At 41.1% G+C, this 27,498-nt stretch overlaps 4 non-coding genes across 4 annotated transcripts; all 4 read left to right on the top strand.

Annotated features, from left to right (window-relative positions):
• The first annotated feature begins 270 nt into the window (after positions 1–270).
• LOC116682587 (small nucleolar RNA U3) lies at positions 271–479 on the top strand. The gene has a single exon (XR_004330451.1). It is a non-coding gene; the product is annotated as a small nucleolar RNA U3 (small nucleolar RNA).
• Positions 480–6,329: 5,850 nt separating this feature from the next.
• Positions 6,330–6,542, top strand: LOC116682588 (small nucleolar RNA U3). Its single transcript, XR_004330452.1, has one exon. It is a non-coding gene; the product is annotated as a small nucleolar RNA U3 (small nucleolar RNA).
• Positions 6,543–7,942: 1,400 nt separating this feature from the next.
• On the top strand, positions 7,943–8,016 carry trnat-agu (transfer RNA threonine (anticodon AGU)). Its single transcript has one exon. It is a non-coding gene; the product is annotated as a tRNA-Thr (tRNA).
• Positions 8,017–8,746: 730 nt separating this feature from the next.
• On the top strand, positions 8,747–8,819 carry trnat-cgu (transfer RNA threonine (anticodon CGU)). The gene has a single exon. It is a non-coding gene; the product is annotated as a tRNA-Thr (tRNA).
• The last annotated feature ends 18,679 nt before the right edge of the window (positions 8,820–27,498 follow it).

Genomic DNA, 27,498 nt, shown 5'->3' with positions numbered 1-27,498 from the left:
CCAGTGGAAGCATGTAAGAACAGTATTAATGCAAAGAACGGACTGGAGCATTTATTGTAGAGAATAAGTAGGCTGACACTGAAGTATTGAGACAACAGTGACTGAAAATCTAATCAATCTACATATCGGTCTTCTTAAAGATCTAAATAGATTTTCTCACCTCAGAGTATCTGGAGCACGTAACGATTAGCTTCTGTCCCTTGAACCTGAGTGACAATCACTCTGCAGTGAATGAGATGCAGTTCCCCCCCCCCCCCCATCAGTCTAACCAAGACTATACTTCATGGATCATTACTAGAGTTTCTGACTTGAGGAATGCGTTTCAAAGTGTTTGGACTCGCTGACCACGATGATGAGTCGTGATTCCTTTCTGAGCGTGAAGCTGACAGAGAGTATGATCACCTTCATATGCTCTTTGTCATGATGATTGTTCTTGCTTCTTTATGGAGCATTGAGGAAAGGAATGTGATCAGAGTGCTAGTAGCAGATATGTGGAAAACTAACATCAGTGAAGGTAATAAAACATGCTAAGCTTTCTATTTAACTGAAGTTATAATCAGTCTTGAAATATGTTTAGTCCACGGTGGACAAGGTTACTTTAACGGTTTAACACCTACTTTCTTGACTTTGTAATGCCTTATTGTCCAGTGTAAAAATGTGACCTGAGTTAAGCCATAATTCAATTTTATTTCTACCTTTGCTTTTCCTACTTTTAACATGTGAAAAGGTGCATTGTTGAAAACCCATCTCTACACATCATGTTCCACTCCCACAGGTGTTTCACTTGACTAATCAGACTGTGTGGCCTTTACAGGCTCAGCTTGATTGACATGTATTAAAGGGGTGGAACGGTACACTGAAATCCCGGTGGAACGGGATGGCATGTTGGAACGAGGTTTGAGTACATACAGCAAATACTTGAAACCAGGTTACTCTTCGAGTGGATACGGGCCATTGAAGGGATGTGGAAAATTTGTGATTTTTTTTTTTTTTGGCCCTATTTGTATTTGGATCTAAAGGCTGGTTACCACTGTAGGGAGGAGACGTTGGACAGTTTTTTTTTTTGTCTCGTTCCATGATTGGCATGTCTGGATGATGGCATTGGATATGCGTTAGCATGTTGGATGTATTTCCACTCACGTACCAACAACGCCGACCCACAGTCCTCGTTGTATCCACCACTTTCTCACCTGTACTACTGGAACTGACTGGGAAACCAAAGTTTCCCCGTGGGTCGCCACCACTCGCCGTAGGAGAGGCTGCTCTTCCTTAGTGCGCTGGCTCTGACTCATATGAAGGGAAATATGGGGCAAAAGGTGAGAGCTTGCAGAACAAAAAAATCTGAACTAAATGTTTAAATTGCACTTGTAAAAATAAGATTTTAATTAGATGTCACACAATGAAAAAAACACACGAGCTTGGAAAAAAAATCTGATTTTTTTTTTTTTTTTTTTTTTTAATTTGCACTAGTAGGAAATATTCACACACCGGTATTCTATGTGAAGTCACAGAAAAAATATTCACAAATGGTAGATTGATAGTTCCATGACACAGAATGACAGCTGCAAGCATGCAGTGCAACATTTACTTGTGTACTTTTTTTTTACTCTGGTTCATTTTCCATCACAACCACAATCAGTGATGACATGATATCATAAGCTAAAGCCTTTTCCCAAGCTAAAGAAAACAAGGCGCTCTTCTGCAAAAGCACAGCTGGGAGGGCTTGAGAGTCCTTTGAGGTGCAGCGTGATTTTAGGTGAGATGCTTCGGGTTGTGTTAAGGTTGTGAGCCCAAATAGGTCGTCGACACGACAAAGACAAGACAGCGACCAGGTGATAGAACCGGGGTATTGTGTCCCACATGCACCAATGGATATGATCAAAACCTGTAAACAGCCCAACCACATCACTGGGAAGTCAGCATTACTATAGGATCCTGACAGGGTAGTGGATGTCAATTTTTTAATCTGCCAGAACATGACTTGCCACTTTTCATGGGCTGTCAAGGAATTTTCCAGCAGTTATATCATGATTCATCTCACCATTGAAATAGAGTTAGCATACTCCAGCATAGGACACTGCCAGTGTCCCATCTGCTGAAATTCACCCAAGTTGGGACTGAAACCCACAATCCCTGGCTTAGGAGGCCAGTGCCCTATCATTAGGCCACTGGTGCTTTACATCTCCAAAGCTCACCAGTTCAGGAGAAATACATATACAGTTCTGGAGACGTAATGAAACAGTAACCTTGACCTTGACCTCCAAAATCGAATCAGTTCATCCGCTACTCCTAGTGGTTATGTATGCCCAAATTTAAAGTGCTTCCTCTAGGCGTTCAGAGATATTGCATTCACAAGAATCGGATGGACAGACATGCGGACACAGTCACCTTGACATTGAACTTTGACCTCCAAAATCTCATCAATTGATTTGCGAGTTCATGTGAATGTTTTGCAAACTTTGAAGGACACAAAACATGGGCGTTGTGATAAGGATGGTGCTGTCTATCGTGTTTCTGAGATCAACAATACCTTCTAAAGTTGATTAGCTATTGCGTACCCGGTAATATTAGAGAAGAGCTCTCGTTGGCACTGTAGGCGGACAATTTAGAAAATTAAGTTACTTACACTTTAAACTGTTACATCTCCTCTGAATCACCATCTGCAAATTTCCAAGCCTCGTTGGCATGCGACCCCATCTACAGGAGGTAAATCACTGGCTAGCTATGCAGGAGTCCTCATACCTTTTACCAGGTTCAGGTGGTTAATAGTTATGGTCAAAGAAGCTTCATTAAGCTTCTGAACAATGTTCTTCATTTTCTGAACGCATTCACTCAGTAGTGTTTTATTATTGGTTGTGCATCTGTGATTGCCCTAGAGGTGCTCTCAGTCCAGCACCTCTCCCGCTCATCTTTGTTAGTTTTACTCTGTCCAGCATAAATCACTGCACACATACCTCACACTCATCCATGCATACACCTTGCATACATGTATACAACCTTTGCACACAGTCTTTTGTCTCCCCTTTTCATGGGGTCATGACAAAGCATATAGGGTCAATCTTAGCCTTTGTGTGAGTACATACACTCCACGGCCACTTTATTAGGTACCCCATGCTAGTAACGGGTTGACCCCCTTTTGCCTTCAGAACTGCCTCAATCTTCGTGGCATAGATTCAACAAGGTGCTGGAAGCATTCCTCAGGGAGTTGGTCCATATTGACATGATGGCATCACACAGTTGCCGCAGATTTGTCGGCTCTGCACATCATGATGCGAATCTCCCGTTCCACCACATCCCAAAGATGCTCTAATGGATTGAGATCTGGTGACTGTGGAGGCCATTTGAGTACAGCGAACTCATTGTCATGTTCAAGAAACCACTGTGATGATTCCAGCTTTATGACATGGCGCATTATCCTGCTGAAGGTAGTCCATCAGAAGTGGGTACATTATGGTCATAAAGGGATGGACATGGTCAGCAAACAATACTCAGGTAGGCTGTGGCGTTGCAACGATGCTCAATTGGTACCAAGGGGGCCAAAGAGTGCCAAGAAAATATTCCCCACACCATGACACCACCACCACCAGCCTGAACCGTTGATACAAGGCAGGATGGATCCATGCTTTCATGTTGTAGACGCCAAATTCTGACCCTACCATCCGACTGTCGCAGCAGAAATCGAGACTCATCAGACCAGGCAACGTTTTCCAATCTTCTATTGTCCAATTCGATGAGCTTGTGCAAATTGTAGTCTCAGTTTCCTGTTCTTAGCTGAAAGGAGTGGCACCGATGTGGTCTTCTGCTGCTGTAGCCCATCTGCCTCAAAGTTCGACGTACTGTGCGTTCAGAGATGCTTCTGCCCACCTGGTTGTAACGGGTGGTTATTGAGTCACTGTTGCCCTTCTATCAGCTCGAACCAGTCTGGCCATTCTCCTCTGACCTCTGGCATCAACAAGGCATTTCCGCCCACAGAACTGCCGCTCACTGGATGTTTTTCTTTTTCGGACCATTCTCTGTAAACCCTAGAGATGGTTGTGCGTGAAAATCCCAGTAGATTAGCAGTTTCTGAAATACTCAGACCAGCCCTTCTGGCACCAACAATCATGCCACGTTCAAAGTCACTCAAATCACCTTTCTTCCCCATAATGATGCTCGGTTTGAACTGCAGGAGATTCTCTTGACCATGTCTACATGCCTAAATGCATTGAGTTGCCGCCATGTGATTGGCTGCTTAGAAATTAAGTGTTAACGAGCAGTTGGACAGGTGTACCTAATAAAGTGGCCGGTGAGTGTATGTCTCCACATACATTGTTTTTATTAAGATTGACGACCAAATTGTTAGTTTTTCTGAGATTTTCCCAACCATTGCAATGCCTTTTGTTGCCTCGTTGGCGCAGTAGGCAGCGCGTCAGTCTCATAATCTGAAGGTCGTGAGATCAACCCTCACACGGGGCAGGTGTTTTAAAAAAAACAAAAAACACTACTGCTGCTAAAAATACAGTGACAGGTGGTTGAACACAAGCACATGAATGAAATTTGTCATTCTTTGGTTATTTCTGAGAGGGATACAATGAAAGGAATTATTTAAGAGTGGTAGCAAACCAATGAAAAGGGTTATAGACCATAAATGGTATGTCCTTGGGCATACTATCCAAGCAGGGAGATGAGTAGAGAGATTTGGGTGCTAGCAAGATGGATGTAGGTTGCCCATTGTTCATTTAGACTTACCAGCAACATTGTTATGATACAAACGTGCTTTAAAAACAGTCACAATTCTTTTTAAAGACTTGAGCATGGAACACACATGAGATGATAGTGTCTGAATTTGTCCATGTCCATACAAGCATGTCAAATGCACAACTCATCTAGCAGAATGTGCAACTCTACGCCTGAACAGGGACTTGAACCCTGGACCCTCAGATTAAAAGTCTGATGGTCTACCGACTGAGCTACCCAGGCTTCAAAAGCAACTGACTGTGGAAAAAAACATCTGCTGAACTACAGATTAAAGTGCAAGTAAATGAAGACCATTGAGCTGTTGCCATGATCACAGTCTTCTGGACAGCAGGAGGGTAGACCATAATTTGCACAATGCAACACCAAATGTTATTGCACAAACTGGTTGAAAATTGGCCAAAAAGGTTAATTAAAAAGCTCAAAGTCACAACTCATCATGGCGACTAGCAGACTGTGAACATCCAGCAAACCTGCATGACAGATAACAATAGCGAGCACTTCATACATATCCCAGAATCAAGCTGTTGCCTTATCAGGGACTTGAGCTGTGGTTTTCTTTTTCGCTGAAAACGTTGATAACCTAATGCAATTTTATGGCTCCAGACAAATAAACTTTACTGCTAGTTGGTACAATAAAACAACTCTCCCTCTTGATCAGCTTCCTCTTGACGGAAAAAATCCACCAGATGACTTGCCATCCAAGCAGGGAGATCAGCACAGAGATTTGGTGCTATCAAGATGGATGTAGGTTGCCCATTGTTCATTTAGAGATAGCACCCGCATTGTTATGATGCAAACTGCATAAACAACAGTAACATTTCTTTTTAAAAACTTGTGCATGTTACTTAAATGATACAGTGTCTGAAAGTGTTAAGGATTGCCAAGTGTACATTTATCATGGCATCAAGCAAAATGTGCAACTGTACGCCTGAACAGGGACTTGACCCTGGACCCTGAGAATAAAAGTCTGACGCTCTACCGACTGAGCTACCGACGCTTCTAAAAGAGGGCTGTGGGAAAAAGATGTGCCGTTATTGCTTCCTAAACCCAACCGTCCCATTGTTGTCCCACATGTCATGGTTAAACAAAATATGCCCGTTTCGTTATTTCGTTAATTATTTGGCTGCTGGCTTTTCCTCCTCTTCCTCATCCCAGTCAGTCGCCGTAGTTCTAGTGCCAGGCTGAGACTTCGCTCCCCAGTGTGACGTCATCGCCGAATTGACTTAATAAACCAGCGAATACTAAAAATTACCAAAAACTAACTTTTAACATTATTTGGAGACATTTAAAAAATGATATATTACAATCTTGAGTGCTTTTTGTACCAATAATCAACAGTGGGGGTTAACCCGCAACACTGGACCAATTAATGCAAAGAAAGGACTGAGCATTTCTTGGAGAGAATAAGTAGACTGACACTGAAGTATTGAGACAACAGTGACTGAAAATCTAATTCAATCTACATATCGGTCTTCTTAAAGATCTAAATAGATTTTTTCTCACTCAGAGTCATCTGGAGCACGTAACGATTAGCTTCTGTCCCTCTGAACCCTGAGTGACAATCACCCTGCAGTGAATCATATGCAGTTTCCCCGTCTTACCAAGGGATCATTTCTAGAGTTTCTGACTTGAGGAATGTGTTTCTAAAGTGTTTGGTCTCGCTGACCACGATGAAGAGTCGTGATATTCCTTTCTGAGCGTGAGGCTGACAGAGAGTAATGATTCACTTCATATGTTCTCTGTCATTGAGGATCGTTCTTTGCTTCTTTATGGAGTATTGAAGAAGGGAATATGTTCAGAGTGGTAGTAGCAGATATGTGGAAAACTAACACGTGTGAAAGTAATAAAACATACTAAGCTTTCTATTTAACTGAAGTTATAGTCAGTCTTGAAGTATGTTTAGTCCATGCTGGACAAGGTACTTGAAAGGGTTAACACTATTCTGACTTTAATGTTTATGTCCAGTGTAAAAAACGTAAACTGAGTTAAGCCATAATTCATTTTATTTCTACTTTGCTTTTCCTACTTGACATGTCAAAAAGGTACATTGTTTGAAAAGCCCATCTCTACACATCCATGTTCCACTCCCACAGGTGTTTCCACTTAATAATCAGACTGTATGGCCTTTACAGGCTCAGCTTGATTGACATGTTTAAAGGGTGGAACGGTACTCTGAAGTCCCGGTGGACGGGACGGCATGTTGGAACGAGGTTTGCGTACATACAGCAAATACTTGAAGCCAGGTTACTCTACGAGTAGATACGGGGCGTGAAGGTGATGTGGAAATCCTGATTGATTCAGTGATTTTTTGGCCCTATTTGTGTCTAAAGGCTGGTAAGCACTGTAGGGAGGAGACGCTGGACAGTTTTTTTTGTCTCGTTCCAGTGATTGGCATGTCTGGGTGATGGCGTGGATATACGGGTTGAATCCAGCCTGAGGCCTTTGCTGCATGTCACTCCCCCTCTCTCTCCCCTTTCATATCTTCAACTGTCTCTCAATTAAAGGCCTAAAATGCCCCAAAAATAATCTTAAAAAAAAAAAAAAAAAAAAAAAAAAAAAAAAATCTGAATATATGTTTAAATTATAGCCAATAGAGAGAGATCCACCCATACCTAAATTTATATGCGTTGGTACTTTTCCTTGCCGGTGGGGTGAGTTAGGGAAACTGTTACAGCATAGCAGAGTTTTCTGTCCACCTCCACACGCGTAGTCATCTCTTCAAGCAGACTTACTGCCTCCTGGTCTTGTCTTGACCTAGTCACCACTTTCTCATTTTTGTATGGCAGCACATCCAGCTGCTAGAGATTCTCAACAATCTGGAATAGCTCCATGTTGGAAGGAACAGGTACTGTTGCGGCCATAGTTGTTGCTCCATGATCCGTGCTGGGCCCTGAAATGTTCTCCCCCAGTCTGGTTCAAATGGTGAGTGGTCCACCTGGTGGACCGAGCTTCAATAGCTCTATGAGGGTGATGAGATGTGGATGATCAGTACCAATGGGAAGGAGTGGGCTGGCGTTCTCAAACTGCTGAAGGGAGAGACCTGCCAGGTACTTATAGCTCTTCTGCAGACTGACTGGATAGGATTGATCCGCCAAGCCTAGGCAAGCTAACCCGTTACTCCCAATACTGCCAGTCAGTGTACTGTATGTTTAGCTTATACAAGGTAAAAGACAAATTAAGACTTAACAGGGTAGCTGCTCGTGGTGGTGCTGTGGCTTAGTTGGTTAAAGTGCCTGTCTAGTAAACAGGAGATCCTGGGTTCAAATCTCAGCAGCACCTTGTTGTTGGAGAGATTACCTCTTTTGGCGTGTCATCATCAACCCAATCCCTGTGAAAGTACCCTGGTAGCAAATGAAAATTGCCTGTTACATTTACACAGAAACACCAATAACATGCCCACAAGGTGTTCTATTTGCCTGATAACTAATGAAATTAATTAATAAATGCGCTACTTTGGCTCCAGTACAGTTCTGTGTCAGTCAACTGCTCCATTTCACTCACCACTGAGTCAGACTTAATGCCCCGCCCACAACAACATCTGATTAGCAGGCAACTTAAAAACAAGTACAGGTCATCTCTGCAACAACAAGGTGTTGCTGGGATTTGAACCCAGGCACTTCTGCTGACTAGACAGGCACTTCAACCAACTAAGCCACAGCACCTCTGGGGATGAACACGGATGCATGGCCATTATGGAGGTACTCGGTGTAAACAACTGAGGTGGTTGGGTCATCTGGTAAGGATGCCTCCTGGGGTTCTCCGTAGAGAACTGGTCCAGGCACGTCCAGCTGGGAGGAGGCCTCGGGGAAGACCCAGGACTATGTGGAGAGGGTACATCTCCAACCTGGCCTGGGAACGCCTCGGGATCCCCCAGTCGGAGCTGGTTTATGTGGCTCGGCAAAGGGCAGTTTGGGGTCCCCTGCTGGAGCTGCTGGACTAAGATGGATGGATGAAGGGAACCCTTTTCACTAGCTCATTGTATTCTTGCAAGACGGACTTTGCTGCAGGAGGCGCTGTAGCTTAGCGGTTAAAGCGCCTGTCTCGTAAACAGGAGATCCTGGGTCCAAATCCCAGCAGTGCCTGGTTATCACTTAATAAAGTGTTTCCACATGGTTCCTGATACTTAACATGTGCAACAAAGTTATAGCCTGATTTCCTAGAGCACTAAAGTGACATGTGATGTTGTATTGTACCCTAACATGACATGTGTCCATGTAATACGAATAAAAGCCTTTTGTGGGAGGTGTTGTTGCAACTTTAGTGTGAAGATTATAAAGTTTTTATTATCATGAATTTCAGTCTTACCTTGGAAGCTTAGGGCTCCTGCACACTGCCTGCATGGCGTGAGCGTGTCAGCTGAGGTTAGAATGCCTACCGTATTGGTCAATACTGTTAACATGGGAGAAATAAAAACAGACACGCCACACAGCAAACACTATGTTGACTGTTGAGGAGGACTAAATGAGGACTGTGTTTTAAGCTTTCCATGGCTTTCCATGTGAAATGGCATGATAACAGCTGTTTTCAGTGTTGATGGAACATGGCCTGACCGGAGGGAGTGGTTAATGACCTTTGTGATGAGGGGACTTCTGGCATGGAGGTTGGATTTTACCAGGGCTTTGGGGAAAGGGTCTCTCATCTCTAAAGGTCCTTGCATAGGACTTCTGTTGTTCTCGGTAGGCCTGCCTATGAACAGTGAGTCCTGAGGCGTCGCTCAAGGACACGTCCAGCTGTTTTCATTTGCTGGAGTTCGTAGGGGTCCCCTGCTGGAGCTGCTGGACGAAGATGGATGGATGGAAGCAACCCTGTTCATTAGCTCATTGTATTCTTGCATGACAGGGTTCTCTGTAGAAGGCGCTGTAGCTTAGTGGTTAAAGCGCCTGTCTTGTAAATAGTAGATCCTGGGTCCAGTTCCCAGCAGTGCCTGATTCTCACTTAAGAAGTGTATGCATGTGATTCTTAACAGGTGCAACAAAATTACCAATTGCCTGATTTTTCCAGAGCACAAAAGTGACATGTGATGTTGTCCTATAACATCATATGTGGCTGAAACAGTCTATACAGGGGACTTAGATTCTTCTTGTTTACAACAAGATTATAAAATCTGGACGGTTACGACATACTATACTACGACTTTTTAGGAATTTTCAACATACTACAGTGTGACTTTTTATGTTTTTTTCGACATACTAAACAATGACTTTTATAAATATTTCGACATACTATGACTTTTTACAACTTTTTCAGAATTTTTTGACATACTATAGTATGACTTTCATGATTTTTTTGTCATACTAAACTATGACTTTTAGAATTTATACATGTTATACCATGACTTTTTAAGACTTTATGATTTTTTTGACATACTATTCTACGACTTATGAATTTTGGACAAAATATACTATGACTTTTATAAAGTTTTTGAAATACTATACTGTGACTTTTTATGAATATTTTGACTTACTATACTATGACTGTTTATGATTTTTTTTGACATTTTATGAATTTTTGACATAGTATACTATGACTTTTTATGATTTTTTACGATTTTTTGACATACTATACTATGACTTTTTATGATTTTTTTACATACTATACTATGACTGAATTTTTTGACATACTATACTATGACTGTTTATGATTTTTTAGACTTTTTATGAATTTTTGACATAGTATACTATTACTTTTTATGAATTTTTGACATGCTATACTATGACTTTTTATGAATTTTTGTCATACTATACTATGACTTTTATTAATTTTTTGACATACTATACGGTTACTATTTTTGAAAAGGGGAATTAGCTCAAATGGTAGAGCTCTTGCTTAGCATGCGAGAGGTAGCGGGATCAATGCTCGCATTCTCCAGAGGACTTTAGATTCTTCTTGTTTTACAACAAGAACTATAAATTTGGACTTGTTACGACATACTATACTACGACTTTTTATGAATATTTCGACGTACTATATTACGACTTTTAATGACATTTTATGAATTTTATTTTTTGACATACTATACTATGACTTTTATGATTTATTTTGACATATTATACTATGAATTTTTATAAATGTTTTGTCATACTATACTATGAATTTTTTGAAAAGGGGAATTAGCTCAAATGGTAGAGCGCTTGCTTAGCATGCGAGAGGTAGCGGGATCAATGCCCACATTCTCCAGAGGACTTTAGATTATTCTTGTTTTACAACAAGAACTATAAATCTGGACTTGTTACGACATACTAAACAACACCTTTATAGGAATATTTTGGCATACTATACTATGACTTTTTTTGAATTTTTTGACAACTATACTATGAATATTTATAAATATTTCAACATACTACAGTATGATTTTTTTATGTTTTTATCAACAGACTAAACAATGACTTTTATGACTATTTCGACATATAACTTTTTATGAATTTTTATGAATTTTTGACATAGTATACTATGACTTATGAATTTTTCGACAACTATACTATGACTTTTTATACAATTTTTGACATGTTATACTATGACTTTTTAATTTTTGACACACTATACTATGAGTTTTTATGAATTTTTGACATAGTGTACTATGAGTTTTATGAATTCTTGACAACTATAGTATGACTTTCATGATTTTTTGTCATACTAAACTATGAATTTTATACATGTTTATACTATGATTTTTGTGACTTTTATGATTTTTTCAACATCTATCCTATGACTTTTCCTTTTGAATTTTTTGACATAGTGTACTATGAGTTTATGAATTTTTGACAAACGATAGTATGACTTCATGATTTTTTTGTCATACTAAACTATGACTTTTATGAATTTTTGGACATGTTATACTATGACTTTTATGAATTTTTGAAATACTATACTGTGTGACTGTTTGATTTTTTTTTACTTTTTATGAATTTTTGACATAGTATACTATGAGTTTTTATGAATTTGACATAATTTTTGACATAGTATACCATGACTTTTATGAATTCTTTGAATACTATACCATTTTTTTGTCATACTAAACTATGACTTTTATGAATTTTTGACATGTTATACTATGACTTTTTATGATTTTTTTGAAATACTGTACTGTGACTGTTTATGATTTTTTTTTACTTTTTATGAAATTTTTCGACATACTAGACTGACTTTTTATGACATTTTATGATATTTTGACATACTATACTATGAATTTTACAAAACTAAAAGGATCTTACTCTCTAACTAAAAGCTCTATCTCTGTAGGGATCCCCCCCTCATAATGTTGTCACACACTTAGCATAATAATCTGAGTCTTTCAACACTTTTAGTGGATGGAAACGTTCTCTTGTCAAGGAGTTTAAACACAGAAAGGGCAGGAAGGATAAATCCACCATATGAAGTCTCAAATAATCAGCACGAGGCCTCGTTTAATTTATTTTATTTTAACTATAAAACAACAATAACTTGAGAGCGTACAATTAAAAATGGCCAACTTCTAGTGTGCTGGTAATGATGAGAGGACCAATTTACACAAATATTTAATTTTCGCTTTTTCTAAACTCCCAACTTTTCATAGTTTCATCCCAAACCCACTATATAAATACAAATTACAATGACTTTCTGTCAGCCAAAAAAAAGTATGTTTCTAGAGATGAGAAGAAAGTTTTTACAAAATCAAAAAGTTTCAAACATGTCCACGTTTTTCAACCAAAACATCTTTAAACGTCTTAATGTTTCTCCTTTGGGTCTTCTCCTTCCCACTGGGGGTACATTGTGGTTAGGGTTGGGTACCAAAACCCGGTGCTAGTACGGCACCGGTGCCGTAACACCCGGTATCTATCGGACTGAATAGTAACGGGGATTTTGGGGCCTCATTTCGGTGCTACTGAAACACCAGCGCTGCCTTTTTCCATCTAGTGGTTGTTTTTGTCATTTAGCAGCAATTTACTGGGGAAATATTACTCTTTTTTTACATTTCATTTGGACCATATAGCGATAAACAAGCCGTTCTTAAATATTGCTGGCTGTTTTTTTGTGCTCCTTATTTTAAAACATATATACATTTAAAAAAGGTATTTTTAAAAGGATGGGTTTAGGCACCGATTCTGGTGCCTAAATGGTAAAGAGTTCTGAGGACAGGCAGAAAACAGTCCAGCTGATCCACAATAACATACATGCTGCTCAGAAGATAAAGTTACTGCTTCAATGTGGAGAGAAGATCAGAATATAACAACACAGCTATCAGGGCATGAGGAGGAGGAAACAGCTTGGCTCTGAAACATGTTCACAACGAGGCAGAGTGAATGCGCTGGTGTCTTTTAAGGCTACTACTCTGAGAAAAGGTTTCCCCACATTGTTCACACCAGTACGGCTTCTCTCCAGTGTGAATGCGCTGGTGAGTTTTAAGGCTACTATAATGAGAAAAGGTTTCCCCACATTGTTCACAGCTGTACGGCTTCTCTCCAGTGTGAATGCGCTGGTGAGTTTTAAGGTTACCACTCTGAGAAAAGGTTTCCCCACATTGATCACACCAGTACGGCTTCTCTCCAGTGTGAATGCGCTGATGAGTTTTAAGGTGATTACTCTGAGAAAAGGTTTCCCCACATTGATCACAGCTGTACGGCTTCTCTCCAGTGTGAATGCGTTGATGGGTTTTCAGGGTACTCTGTAGTGTGAAAGCTGCCCCACATTGATCACAGCTGTACAGTTTCTCTCCAGTGTGAACTCTCTGATGAATCTTTAAATATCCTGATGTTGTGAAGGATTTATCACACTGCTGACAGCGGTGACGTTTGACTCCTCTTCTTCTCCGTTCCTATCAACAGTCAGGAAACCAAGAAAATGAGTTAGTGAGGTGCCATGCTGTAGAGTTCTATCTTAAACTAGAAACATTAGAGGATGTCTATGGAACATTGTTTGACTGACGCATTACCTTTCTTAATTATCTGCCAACATCACTCTTATGGAGTTGCATTATGGGACATGTAACATCCAGTGTTGGTTAGTTTGGGATAAATAAACTACTTTTGATCAATTTATGTGTGGCCTCCATTTTGTTGCCAGCCTTTAGCCAGCCGGTAACAAATGGGGGATCATCCGGGATTTTTTTGTGCTGGGAAAGTTGAAAATGTAACATTTTCCCACAGATGTTTAGATTTCACTGGTATCTGTAGGGGTTACTGTGTTGTCTTCATGTTGCTGAAACAGCTCTACTCCAGTAAAGTAAATTGGAACCATTGTCCCCGATAGGCATTAGCAATGAGGGGCACCAGTTGACTTTTGACCTTCTGTTTTGTCGTTTTTGCTAAATCAAACTTGTATAGCCAGCAGTATTGTGTAAGTAAGTAATATGGTAGTGTAATGTGGTATTGTCCACACAAGCTACATTTCATCAAGCATTTCTGAAGCTCAGCAGAGCTTTCTACTGTCTGAAGAATAAAACTGCTGAGCATCACTGACGCCTCTGAAAAACACAGGTGCATGTGTCGTGGTCATGGATGTTTAAAAAATAGCTTTGATGTACAGTTGTGTTCAAAATAATAGCATCACTAAACTCATAAATCATATTTTTTGGTAAAAGTGATATTTCTACATGGCAAATAATAATAAAAGTCCTAGAAAACCAACAGTCATGACATGCATAATGCTCATTCTGTGGAATTGAATCTGTAATTGAAAGGAGCATGTTCAAAATAATATCAGTGTTGTGTTCAATTAGTGAGCTGATTGATTCTGTGAAGAAACAGGTGTCAATTATGGCCCATATTTAATCTATATACTGTATATATACATATTCAAGGAAGGAAGCACATGTTGTGCATGCTGGGTATAGTGCATTTGACACTGAAATACTCAGCAAAATGGCTCATTACAGACATTGCTCTGAGGAACAGAGGACTTTGATTAAAAAGTTGATATGAGAGGGGAAAACATATAAAAAAGTGCAGAAGATTATAAGCTGCTCTGCCAAAATCATTTCAAATGCCTTGAAATGGCATCCAACGCCTGACCGACGTGGGAAAAAACCAAAGGACACATTGACTGGCCAACGGAGAAATGGAGCAACATTCTGGGGACGGATGAGTGGGAAACTGTTCTTTTTGGGTCTAGGAGCCGCAGACAGCATATATAGGCTATTTATGTTATTAGCTTCAACCTTGAGGTTACAGGCTATACTTGAAATGTGAAACTATCACAAACCAATTAATTATAAGATGGATATGAAATTGTTACACAAGATAATGGATAATCAGTTATAGAAAACACACAATATAAGGACAGAAGTATATGCTAACGCAAACAGTACACCTCTTTGTGATTATTGGCCATCCCGTTGTGTTTCCACAGAATTGACAATAATGTAAATTGCAGATGCAGATTAGGTGAGCCCATCAAGCCAAGTTTGCAGTCAATTAACTCGTCAGTACTCTCAGTATATAATGCTTTGCACAAATTAACACAGTGTTGGAAGTAGGGACAAAACTTTGTTTGAGAAACACAGAAAAGAAAGCAAAAAAAGATGGATCCAAAACTGGGGAAATAAAATTAAGGACTTTAAAGTTCATAATTTATTCCCTTTGGGTTTGACTAAACACCAGTGATACTCCATTAAGAGAAGAGCTTCAAAGTTTGTACTGAAGGGTAAGTTCAAATCTCACATTTTCTCCATCACAATTATTTTCTGTTATACTTTTGAATAAATTTAGCTTTTTTTTTTTTTGCTCAGATGAAGTTTTTCACTATATAAGTCGGAGACGGCAAGACAAACAGGAGCATCTTGCAAAAGTGGTAGTATCAGCCTCAGAAGCAGACACTATTTTTCGACAAATTCACAGCAGCAGCCTGGGGTCGCATTGCGGGGTTGAAAAGACCCAACACGCAATAATCAGCAGGTATTACTGGCCTGGAATGGAGGCTGATATCCGCAAATGGGTAAGTTAAAAGGGTCCCCCAAAATGACCTAAGTTTATTTACATGACGACCAACTGAACAAATTAATCAAATTGAAGCAATAATTTGAGGGAAACTGTTCTTTTTGGGTCTAGGAGCCGCAGACAGTTTGTCCTCCGACCCCCCTGCACTGAAATCAAGCCCCAGTCCACTGTGAAGACAGTAAAGCATGGTGGTTATGGGATGTTTCTCATACTGTGGTGTTGGGCCTGTTTATCACATACCAGGGATCATGGATCAGTGTCAATACATCAGAATACTTGAAGAGGTCATGTTGCCTTATGCTGAAGAGGAAATGCCTTGGAAACGGGTCTTTTAACAAGACAAAGACCCAAACACACCAGGAAGGACCAAAGTCTTGGTTCCAGATGAACCAGATTGATTTTATGGAGTGGCCAGCCCAATCCATGGACCTCAATCCCAGTGAACACTTGTAGGGTGACATCATAAATGCTGTTTCTGAGTCCAAACCCAGTAAGGCAGAGGAATTATGGGATGTAGTTCAATGGTCCTGGGCTGGAATACAGGTGACTCCATGCAACACCGATATGAAGCAGTTCTCAGAAATAATGGTTATGCAACTAAATATTAGTGCAGGGATTCAAACCCTAACACATTTTTCAGTTTATACAGTAAACATTTGAGTTTGTAAAGAAAAATGCAAATACTGCTAATATTCCTTTTTCTTCACTTCCTGTAAAGGTAGAACACAAACTTGATCAATGTTGGTCATGTTTTGATTTGGAAATCAACGGCCAGTGTTCCCAATGCATTGGTATTATGGAATTAAAAGCTATTCTAAGGATTTGGAGCATTATTCACTTCTTTAAAAACACTGTTGTTATTCTGAACACAACTGTATTTAAAGGTTTTGGATACAAAGATGTAATGATTGGTGGAAATGGGGGTGGCCTAATACGACCCCCCACCAATACATGCATGTCTATTGATCTGCGTTTGTAGACAGAGTGAGTGAGTTAGTAAGGTGCCATGGTGGAGCGAGCTAAGTAAAACCAGAAGCATTGTTCACAGCATTTCTTTGTCTAAGTTCCACTGCTGTATTACCATGGTTACGCTGTGTTTGTGTGTTAATAAAGTTTGGATTGAATATCTGTGTGGCGTTTTTGTTGCCAGCCTTGACCTGCTCTTTATGGAAAGACCTGGGAGATAAATAACATCCCAGAGTACCGTCTAGACCTGCTCTTCATCTTTATGGAAAGCGCAAAGAGATAACTGATGTTGTGATTTATAAATATATATAATATATAAAATTGAATTGATATATCTGCCAGTCAGTAACAACCGGGGGATGGTCTGGGATTGGTAGTGCTGGAAAAGTTTCTTTGTGGGAGTGTTTGACTCCCAGTTGAACTTGATCTAGTATCTTTAGGGGTTATCAGCAGGTATTACTGGCCTGGAATGGAGGCTGATATCCGCAAATGGGTAAGTTAAAAGGGTCCCCCAAAATGACCTAAGTTTATTTACATGACGACCAACTGAACAAATTAATCAAATTGAAGCAATAATTTGAGGGAAACTGTTCTTTTTGGGTCTAGGAGCCGCAGACAGTTTGTCCTCTGACCCCCCTGCACTGAAATCAAGCCCCAGTCCACTGTGAAGACAGTAAAGCATGGTGGTTATGGGATGTTTCTCATACTGTGGTGTTGGGCTTGTTTATCACATACCAGGGATCCTGGATCAGTTTCAATACATCAGAATACTTGGAGTTAGCTCGCTCCACCATGGCGCCTTACTAAGTAAAACCAGAAGCATCGTTCACAGGATGTCTGTGTCCAAGTTCGACTGCTGCATTACCATTGTTACGCTGTGTGTATGTGTGTTAATAAAGTTTGGATTAAATATCTGTGTGGCCTTTTTGTTGCTGGCCTTGACCTGCTCTCTATGGAAAGACCAGGGAGATACAGTGAGGAAAATAAGTATTTGAACACCCTGCTATTTTGAAAATTCTCCCACTTAGAAATCATGGAGGGTCTGAAATTGTCATTGTAGGTGCATGTCCACTGTGAGAGACATAATCTAAAAAAAGAATATCCAGAAATCACAATGTATGATTTAAACTATTTGTATGATACAGTTGCAAATAAGTATTTGAACACCTGTCTATCAGCTACAATTCTGACCCTCAAAGACCTGTTAATCTGTCTTCAAAATGTCCCCCCCCCCCCACTCCATTTATTATCCTAAATTAGATGCACCTGTTTGAGGTTGTTAGCTGCATAAAGACATCTGTCCACCCCATACAATCAGTGAGAACCCAACTACTAACATGGCCAACACCAAAGAGCTGTCCAAAGACACTAGAGACAAAATTGTCCACCTCCACAATGCTGCAAAGGGCTATGGGAAAATGTCCAAGCAGCTTGGTGAAAAAAGGTCCACTGTTGGAGCAATCATTAGAAAATGGAAGAAGCTAAACATGACTGTCAGTCTCCCTCGGACTGGGGCTCCATGCAAGATCTCACCTCGTGGGGTCTCAATGATCATAAGAAAGGTGAGAAATCAGCCCAGAACTACACGGGAGGAGCTGGACCTGAAAAGAGCTGGGACCACCGTTTCCAAGGTTACTGTTGGTAATACACTAAGACGTCATTGGTTTTGATTTTGTTTTTTTAGATTATGTCTCTCACAGTGGACATGCACCTACGATGACAATTTGAGACCCCTCCATGATTTCTAAGAGGGAGAACTATAGCAGGGTGTTCAAATACTTATTTTCCTCACTGTAAATAACATTCCAGAGTCCAGTCTAGACCTGCTCTTTATCTTTATGGAAAGCGCAAAGAAATAACTGTTAAAATTGAATTGAATATCTGCGTGGCCTTTTTGTTGGCGGCCTTGAGCCAGGCGGTGATAACCGGGGGATGGTCTGGGATTGGTAGTGCTGGAAACTTTGAGGGAGTGTTTGACTCCCAGTTGAACTTGATCTAGTATCTTTAGGGGTCATCAGCCTCTCCGACTCAGGGGATTGGTTGGCACTCTTTGTTTCTTAATTAGATCAAAAATAAAAATGTGATAACAAAAAATAATACTTTACATGAGAACAATAATCCAGAAAACAAAGTGTGAATATATTGTTGAATCTGTTACGTTAATTGGTAGTACATTACAATACACTTGACTGCACATTATATGAAAGGCACCGAGGAGATTATCCACAATGACTTTTTCCCGGCCTTTATTTATCCGTGTTGCCCCCCGGCCACTATCAGAGGGCCGCAGTTTAATTGACCATTGGTTTTTCTTTGAGGAATTACGGTATGATATATAATCCTAAAAGACATTTGTGAAACCTGTGTGCATTCATAATATTGAGATTAGATTTCTGGGACTCTTCAGTCTGGAGTACCCTCTTTCCTTCACTCACCTCCTCCTCCCTGACACCTTTCCTCTTGCCCTCCTTCTTCTTCTCTCTTCTTCTCCGTCTCCTTGTGTTTCTGCAGGTACTCGGTGATAAGGTCCAGGTCCAGGTTGTCTTGCGGCTCCCATGTGTTATCCTCACTGGAAAGGTGAGTGCAGACAGAAGAACATCTCCTCACACTTTGTTCTTAGACAATCCATTCTCACTTTAATTATCCTTCCTATTATTCCTTTTTTCTATTGCCATCTTGTAAGGTTGTTTGTGGGTCTGCAACGTAGTGTCAAAATACCAAACCTTCAACTTTGAGGGCATGATACCATGCTGACACTTATTTGCAATATGTAAATATATATTATATATCTCAGAACCAAGAACACCAAGCATTAATATTATAGACTCATATTTACTCTGAGAACCCCTTCCATTTCAGCAGAAACTCCACTCTTCCCTTCACCCCTCTGCGGTCCAAAACCTTCTCCACCACATACTCCTCCTCCTCTTCCACCTCCTCCTTCTCCTTCTTGCCCTTCTTTCCTGCTCTGGTCGCCAGCTTGCCGTCTGCTGAAGGTGCCTTTAGTAGACCCATGGAGGTGGAGGGGGGGGGATGACGACATGCAGAGACAATGATACAAGGGTTAGAAGAACTAATGGGAGGTGTGAGTGAATTCTAGTTTACCGTGTTTTACTAGATTCAAATCTTCTGTGTAAATGGAGAAAATACAAGGGCTGATGAGGGGACCAATCCATAGGACTCCAGAGTGTCAAGTATCTCCTGCATTCAAACTGAAAGAACTACTAAAATGTAAGGCCCAAAAGTTATTAACTGGAGCAACAAGCTACATGCACAGTAGTCTGGACCAACCACACTTCATTTGTGAAAATGGAAAATTCAGAAAGACGTTTTGATGGTGCAACAAGGCAGGCCTGGTCGCTTCTTTAAGGGAATAACTGTAAAGATTCACAAAGAATATGTTTACCATTAGCGAGGGCTGTGCAATTAATAGAATTTTGTTTTCAATTTAGATTTTGACTCCAACGATCACAAAAATAGTATAATCGAGAAAAAAAAGTTCTGTGTTGAAGAACACTCATTTTGTCTTGTGTTCTGAATGACACACGCATGCACACATCTGCCCTTCCCAAAGCCATCAAACCTCTCAGCAGTCAGGGGGCAAGGTGTGTGCATCCAGTGGAATTTAAAAAACTCAGCACGAGTAAAGATGGCAGAAGGAGGGCAGCAACAGCAGCGTTTGGTCTGCAAAAAAGGCAAATCCAACTCTGTTGTCTGAAAAAAGTTAACGTCAGCTAACTTTGCGGTTCCTCTGCCTGAGCCGCACAACAACGTGTTGTAGAGCCCAGGAGCCCTGGCTCTTATCTAACATGTGTCTGTGTAAATAATATTTCAAAAAAGTTTAGTCAAAAAATGGTTTGACTAAAACTTGGGCATGATACCCGAGTTCTCTTTGGACTAAAACGATAAATGGACTGTTCTCTATAGCACTTTTCTAGTGTCAACGACTACTCAAAGTTCTTCTACATAATACAGCAACCATTCACACACATAAGTACACTGTGGCCGAGGCTGCTGTACAAGTACACCCAGTACTCAGGGTTCAGTGTTTTCGACTTTGACGTAGGACTGCAGGGATTGAACCACCAACCTTCTAATTGGCAGGCGACCGCTTTTCTACTTAGCCACAGCCGCCGTCTTTTAGTGTTGATATGTTGATGGCGGCCCACCACGGTATAGGGCAGACGCACAACAGGGTTTCTGCTATGTACACCGCCGCTCCTTCAGCTGGTCATGAAAAGTCATGAAGTCATAATTACGCGACTCTGCAGAGCCGTCTGCTCTACTGGGCTCGAGCCAACTGTCATCCGCTCTCTTTCGCCAAAGCAATTGGAATTGCCTAGTCTTACTATTTTGCATGTATGTATGTATGTATGTATGTAATATGCACATGCATATTGTAATGACGAGAGTCATTTATATATAAATCCTAAAAGACATTTGTGAAACCCTCTGTGTGCATTCATTAACATTGAGATTAGATTTCTGGGACTCTTCAGTCTGGAGTACCCTCTTTCCTTAACTCACCTCCTCCTTCCCGACACCTTTCCTCTTGCCCTCCTTCTTCTTCTCCTCCATCTCCTCGTGTTTCTGCATGTACTCGGCGATAAGGTCAAGTTCCAGGTTGTCTTGTGGCTCCCATGTGTTATCCTCACTGGAAAGGTGAGTGCAGACAGAAGAACATCTCCTCACACTTTGTTTTTAGACAATCCATTGATCATTTGAGGGCATGATACAATGCTGCAATCTATGCTGTAGATTATTTGCATACAGACACATATACAGTACAGGCCAAAAGTTTGAACACACCTTCTCATTCAATGCATTTCCTTTATTTTCATGAGTATTTACATTATAGATTATCACTGAAGGTCTCACAACTATGAATGAACACATGTGGCATTATGTACTTAACAAAAAACTGTGAAATAACTGAAAACATGTCTTATATTCTAGTTCTTCAAAGTAGCCCCCCTTTGCTTTTTTGATAGTGCTGCAAACCCTTGGTGTTCTCTCAATGAGCTTAATGAGGTAGTCACCTGAAATGGTTTCCATTTCACAGGTGGGCATTTTCAGGGTTAATTAGTGGACTTTCTTACCTTATTAATGGAGTTGGGACTATCAGTTGTGTTGTGCAGAAGTCAGGTTGATACACTGCCGACAGCCCTATTGGACAACTGTTACAATTCATATTATGGCATGAACCAATCAGCTAAGTGAAGAGAAACGAGTGGCCATCATTACTTTAAGAAATGAAGGTCAGTCGGTCCGGAAAATTTGAATGTGTCCCCAAGTGCAGCGGCTAAAACCATCAAGCGCTACAACGAAACTGGCACACATGAGGACTGCCCCAGGAAAGGAAGACCAAGAGTCACCTTTGCTGCTGAGGATACGTTCATCTGAGTCACCAGCCTCAGAAATCACAAGTTAACCCATTTGTGCCGGATGCTTCGCGCCGACACATTACATCTACCGCCGGTTACTGCGTTGCGCAACTCTGAACCTCCCGCCGGCTGCTGCGTGGCGCAGCATTTTGTATTCGTCAGCCTTTTCATTGGTCATTGGTTCAAATACAGATGAGGCGGGTCTTGTTGGCCATTTAAACCCATGTGACCACCCAAATGTACTGTGGTTTGCGGAAAATCATGTCAATCAACCAGACATACATGTGCCTTTGTTTTTGAATTTTTTGAGAGACGAGCGAGCGAGAAAATGGCTACGACAGAGGAGGATTTTGACAGCGAGGGCAGTGACATTGAGTTGGAAGATATTGAGGAGTTTGGGAGGGAAGATGTGGTAGATGATGATGATGATGATGATGTGGATGATCCTTTGGATAGAGCACAGGAGTGGGATATGTGGGACACAGAAGGAGAAGAGGAGGATGGCTTTAAAGGATTCCAGGTAGACTGGAGAACCGACGGTTACCAGCCGCGCAAGGCAAAGCTGTTCACCCGCAAACCGGGGGTTAAACAGCCGATCCCCGTGGATGCTAGCCCTCTGGACGTGTTTTCAACGATTTTTACCGATGAACTTTCGGACATATTAGTTACAGAAACTAATCGGTCTGCGAAACAGACGCGGGGTCAGACCCCGACAAACTCGAAGTGGAACCCTGTCTCCAAAACGGAGATGAAGACTTTTGTCGGGCTGTGTGTCGCCTTCGGTATTTTGAAGCTGCCAGCACGCAGGGATTTCTGGAGGCAGACAAAATGGTTGTACCAGACCAACGTCTCCAAGGCGATGGCAAGGGACCGCTTCAACATAATCTGGAGGTAATGATCTTTGTTGTTTTTTTAGCGCTCTTTTCCGAGTTCCGTTATCTTGCCGCTAATGATGATGATGATGGTTGATAATGATAATAAATACAGTAATGTTAACAATACAATAATACAATACAATGGCATAATGAATAAATAGCATAATAAATAGTAATATAATTATGGTGTTGATGATTGATAATGATAATACATACAATAATGTTAATATATAAATACAATAATGGCATAATGAATAAATAGCATAACAAATAATAATATAATTATGGTGTTGATGATTGATAAATACAATAGTGTTAATATTCAAAACAATACTAGCATATTTAAGTAATAGCATAATAAATAGTAATGTAATTATGGTGATGATGGTTGATAATGATAATACGTAGGCCTACAATTATTTTATATTCATACATAAATAAATACAATGATGGCAATACATGTAATTATTTTAAAAAATCATTAATCTCATAAGCATTTTCAGATATCTCCATCTCCAAGATAATATGGACCTTGCCGTGGACAAAACAGACAAGCTCTGGAAGATCCGGCGGTGGATAGACCTCCTCCTGGTTAGATTCCAGGCACTCTATGAGGTCAATGGCTTCGTGACCGTGGATGAGTCCATGGTGAAGTATAAGGGACGCCTGGGCTTCCGGCAGTACCTCCCCATGAAGCCGGTGAAATGGGGAATAAAGGTGTGGGTCATGGCGGAGAGCAAAACAGGCTATGTGACCCATTTCCAGGTGTACAAGGGTGCCATTCAGGGTAAGACGGAGAAAGACCTGGCTCACCGAATAGTCTCAGACCTGGTGACTCTTTATTACGGGTCCAACCTGTCCGTATACATGGACAACTTTTACACCAGTGTGAAGTTGATGGTGGACCTCAAGGCCCGGGGAGTGCAAGCTTGTGGAACGGTGCGTGCCAACAGGAAGGACCTCCCCAAGAATTTCCAGCTCACGAAGAAGGCTGAGTTGAACAAGCACGAGTTCAATGTGGCACAGCGGGATGACCTGACTTTCTGCATCTGGCAAGACACCAAGGCAGTGATGGTCCTCTCCAACTACCATGACCCGACAGCCTATGGGTTAGTGAGGAGGAAGGCCAATGGTCAACGCCAGACGGAGGTTAGGGTGCCAGCATGCCTTGCTGACTATCAGCAGCATATGAAGGGAGTAGATCTTCTGGACCAGATGGTGGGCTACTACCAGATCCATCATCGATCTACGAAATGGTGGAGGAGGCTGTTTTTTTACTTTGTTACAGTGGCATGCTACAATGCCTTTGTGGCTGCCAGATCTGCGCAAGGAGCCGAGTGGAAGTACAGGAGGGGCGGCTACAAGGACTGGCTGGAGGACCTGACCGAGGAGCTGATCGTCCCCGTCACTGCGAGAAGTGCCCCCAATGTGCTACCCACCAGCCCAACTGGAGCTTCTGCTGAGCATGAGCTGATCCAGATCAACAACAAGAGGAAGACCTGCAGGGAGTGTTCTCTGAAGCACTGCGGCACCATCGTGCGTCCTGGGTCAACTCTGATGGGATGCAGGCAGTGTAACCTTCCTCTACACCGCGAGTGCTTCATGCACCACGTCTTTCGCCAAAGAAGAGATATGTGAGCCATGGAGCTCAGAGACTGAGACTGTTCCCAGTTCCCTCTCAGTACTTTTACCCACCTCTCTCTCATAACAAGATGCCTTGTTTAGTGTGTTGGCATGTTTAAAATGTTATTTGTTATATGTTATAAAATCGATTTATATATTTTTTCTTGTTGATTTGATTTTGAGAATTTTTTGAAAAATGTGTTGGTAAGTTAGTGCTAAGGGAGCATTTTGTGATAACACCTGTGATTCTTACCTTTAAAATGTATTTTATTTCATGTTTCTATGTGCTACAAAGGCTTAGATATTAAAGTTTTAGTACACGTTGACAATCTTAGTATTTTTTCTCAAAAACCTCAGAAGATAAGGATATTCATCCCAGAATGACATAGGTTTTTATAGGCGTTTTTAGCAGGCGTTTTAGGAGTAAATGGGTTAACAGCAGCTCAGATTAGAGACCAGATGAATACCACACAGAGTTCTAGCAGCAGGCATAGCTCTAGAACAACTGTTAAGAGGAGACTGAATCAGGCCTTCATGGTCAAATAGTAGCTAGGAAACCACTGCTAAGGAGAGGCAACAAGCAGAATAGATTTGTTTGTGCCAAGAAACACAAGGAATGGACATTAGACCAGTGGAAATCTGGGCTTTGGTCTGATGAGTCCAAGTTTGAGATCTTTGGTTTCAACCGCTGTGTCTTTGTGTGACGGAGAAAAGGTGACCGGATGGGTTCTACATGCCTGGTTCCCACCGTGAAGCATGGAGGAGGAGGTGTGATGGTGTGGGGGTGCTTTGCTGGTGACACTGTTGGGGATTTATTCAAAATTGAAGGCATACTGAACCAGCATGGCTACCACAGCATCCTGCAGCGACATTCCATCCCATCCGGTTTGCGTTTAGTTGGACCATCATTTATTTTTCAACAGGACAATGATTCCTAACACACCTCCAGGCTGTGTAAGGGCTATTTGACCAAGAAGGAGAGTGATGGAGTGCTTTGCTTCCACAGTCACCGGACCTGAACCCAATCCAGATTGTTTGGGGAGAGCTGGACCGCAGAGTGAAGGAAAAGGGCCAAGAAGTGCTGAGCATTCTGGGAACTCCTTCAAGACTGTTGGGAAACTATTTCAGGTGACTACCATTCAAGAGAATGCAAAGAGTGTGCAAAGCAGTAATCACAGTAAAGGGGGGGTACTTTGAGGAAACTAGACTATATATGACATGTTTTCAGTTATTTCACACTTTTCATAATTCCACATGTGTTCATTCATAGTTGTGATGCCTTCAGTGATAATCTACAGTGTAAATAGTCATGAAAATAAAGGAAATGCATTGAGTTATATGATAATGATATATATATACACAGTATATCAGGACCAAGAACACCAAACATTAATATTCTAGACTCATACTTACTCTGAGAACCCCTTCCATTTCAGCAGAAACTCTACTCTTCCCTTCACCACTCTGCGGTCCAGAACCTTCTCCACCACATACTCCTCTTCTTCCTCTTCCACCTCCTCCTCCTTCTTGCCTTCCTTTCCTGCTCTGGTCGCCAGCTTGCCGTCTTCTGAAGGTGACTTTACTAGACCCAAGGAGGGGGGGGGGGACATGCAGAGATAAAGATACAAGGGTTAGAAGAACTAATGGGAGGTGTAAGTGAATACTAGTTGACCGTGTTTTACTAGATTAAAATCTTCTGTTTGAATGGAGAAAATGCAAGGGCTGATGAGGGGACCAATCCATAGGACTCCAGAGTGTCAAGTATCTCCTGCATTCAGACTGGAAGAACTACTACAATGTAAGGCCCAAAAGTCATTAACTGGAAATACAAGCTACATGCACAGTAGCCTGGACCAACCACACTTCATTTAGCAGAACATCTCCAGATGTTCCTGTGTGAAAATGGAAAGTTCAGAAAGACATTTTGATGGTGCAACAAGGCAGGCCTGGCCGCTTCTTTAAGGGAATAACTGTAAAGATTCCCAAAGAATATGTTAACATTATCATTACCATCTTATATCTAACTGGGATGTTTTGGGAGTGATTGGAGCAGATTGCTGAGGACGAAGTAAAGTTACACAGACTGATAAGCCATGGATGCAGCACATTGACATAGTGTGTGTGTGTGTGGTGTGTTGTGTGTGTCTGTCTGCTCTCTGTCAACATGCACATGTGTTTCTTCTATCAGGTGAACAGTCCTTCCTGAGACTATGTAGCAGAGCCAAAGTCGTTGCGTCAAGCTCAGCCCCGCCCACGACTATTCTGATTGGTTTAAAGAAAACAAACAAGCCAAAACATTTCTTCTACAGTAAAAGAACGAAGCAAAAAAATCCCAGTTAAAGCTGTTTTTAACTTTAATAAATGAAAACATCTTTCTAAGAGACAACAAGGAATCCTGTTAAATAATCCTGATTTCAATAGAACCAAAGTAATTGGGATTCATATCTCTTTCCCTAACGTACAACACGGAAAAGCTTCAAATGATCACATTTCAGATACATAAAAATCAGCAATTGTTTGTTTGTTTGAAGATATATTTCAGGCAACGCATTAAAGCTTGGTCTATTTGCTGGAATGTTCCTAGGTAACTGTTGGTAGCTAACGTTAGCAGATAAGCCCGTTGACAGTGTTGAGTCATGAAAAGTTAAAAACAATGTACTTATGCTAAAGTATGCTGCAGTCGGGTTGAGAAGATTTGATTTAATTCAGTGGTGAATGCTCCATATCACGCTGTTTAATTATCATCTGTTGTCTCAGTGACAAGTAGATCAGGACGGCCCTATTGTCCCCCCCCCCCCACTCTAAAGAAATGATTAGGTCAAGTCTGGCATCTCACATATAGAAAGAAACCTTTTGCTTCACACCAGGAAGTAACCTTCTGCCCCCCCCCCCCCGCTGTCTTAGACTATAAGACAATACAATATTGATTAACTGTATTTTTGTGTCTCTTTTATGTAGTGTTAACTTACATGTTAGTTAGCAGTAATTGGCCTGTGTCTATGT

This window comes from Etheostoma spectabile, unplaced genomic scaffold, assembly GCF_008692095.1.
Source record: "Etheostoma spectabile isolate EspeVRDwgs_2016 unplaced genomic scaffold, UIUC_Espe_1.0 scaffold00018815, whole genome shotgun sequence".
Classification (NCBI taxonomy): Eukaryota; Metazoa; Chordata; class Actinopteri; order Perciformes; family Percidae; genus Etheostoma; species Etheostoma spectabile.
The sequence above is the reverse complement of the archived record's forward strand: the minus strand, read 5'-3'. Positions and strand labels throughout refer to the sequence as shown.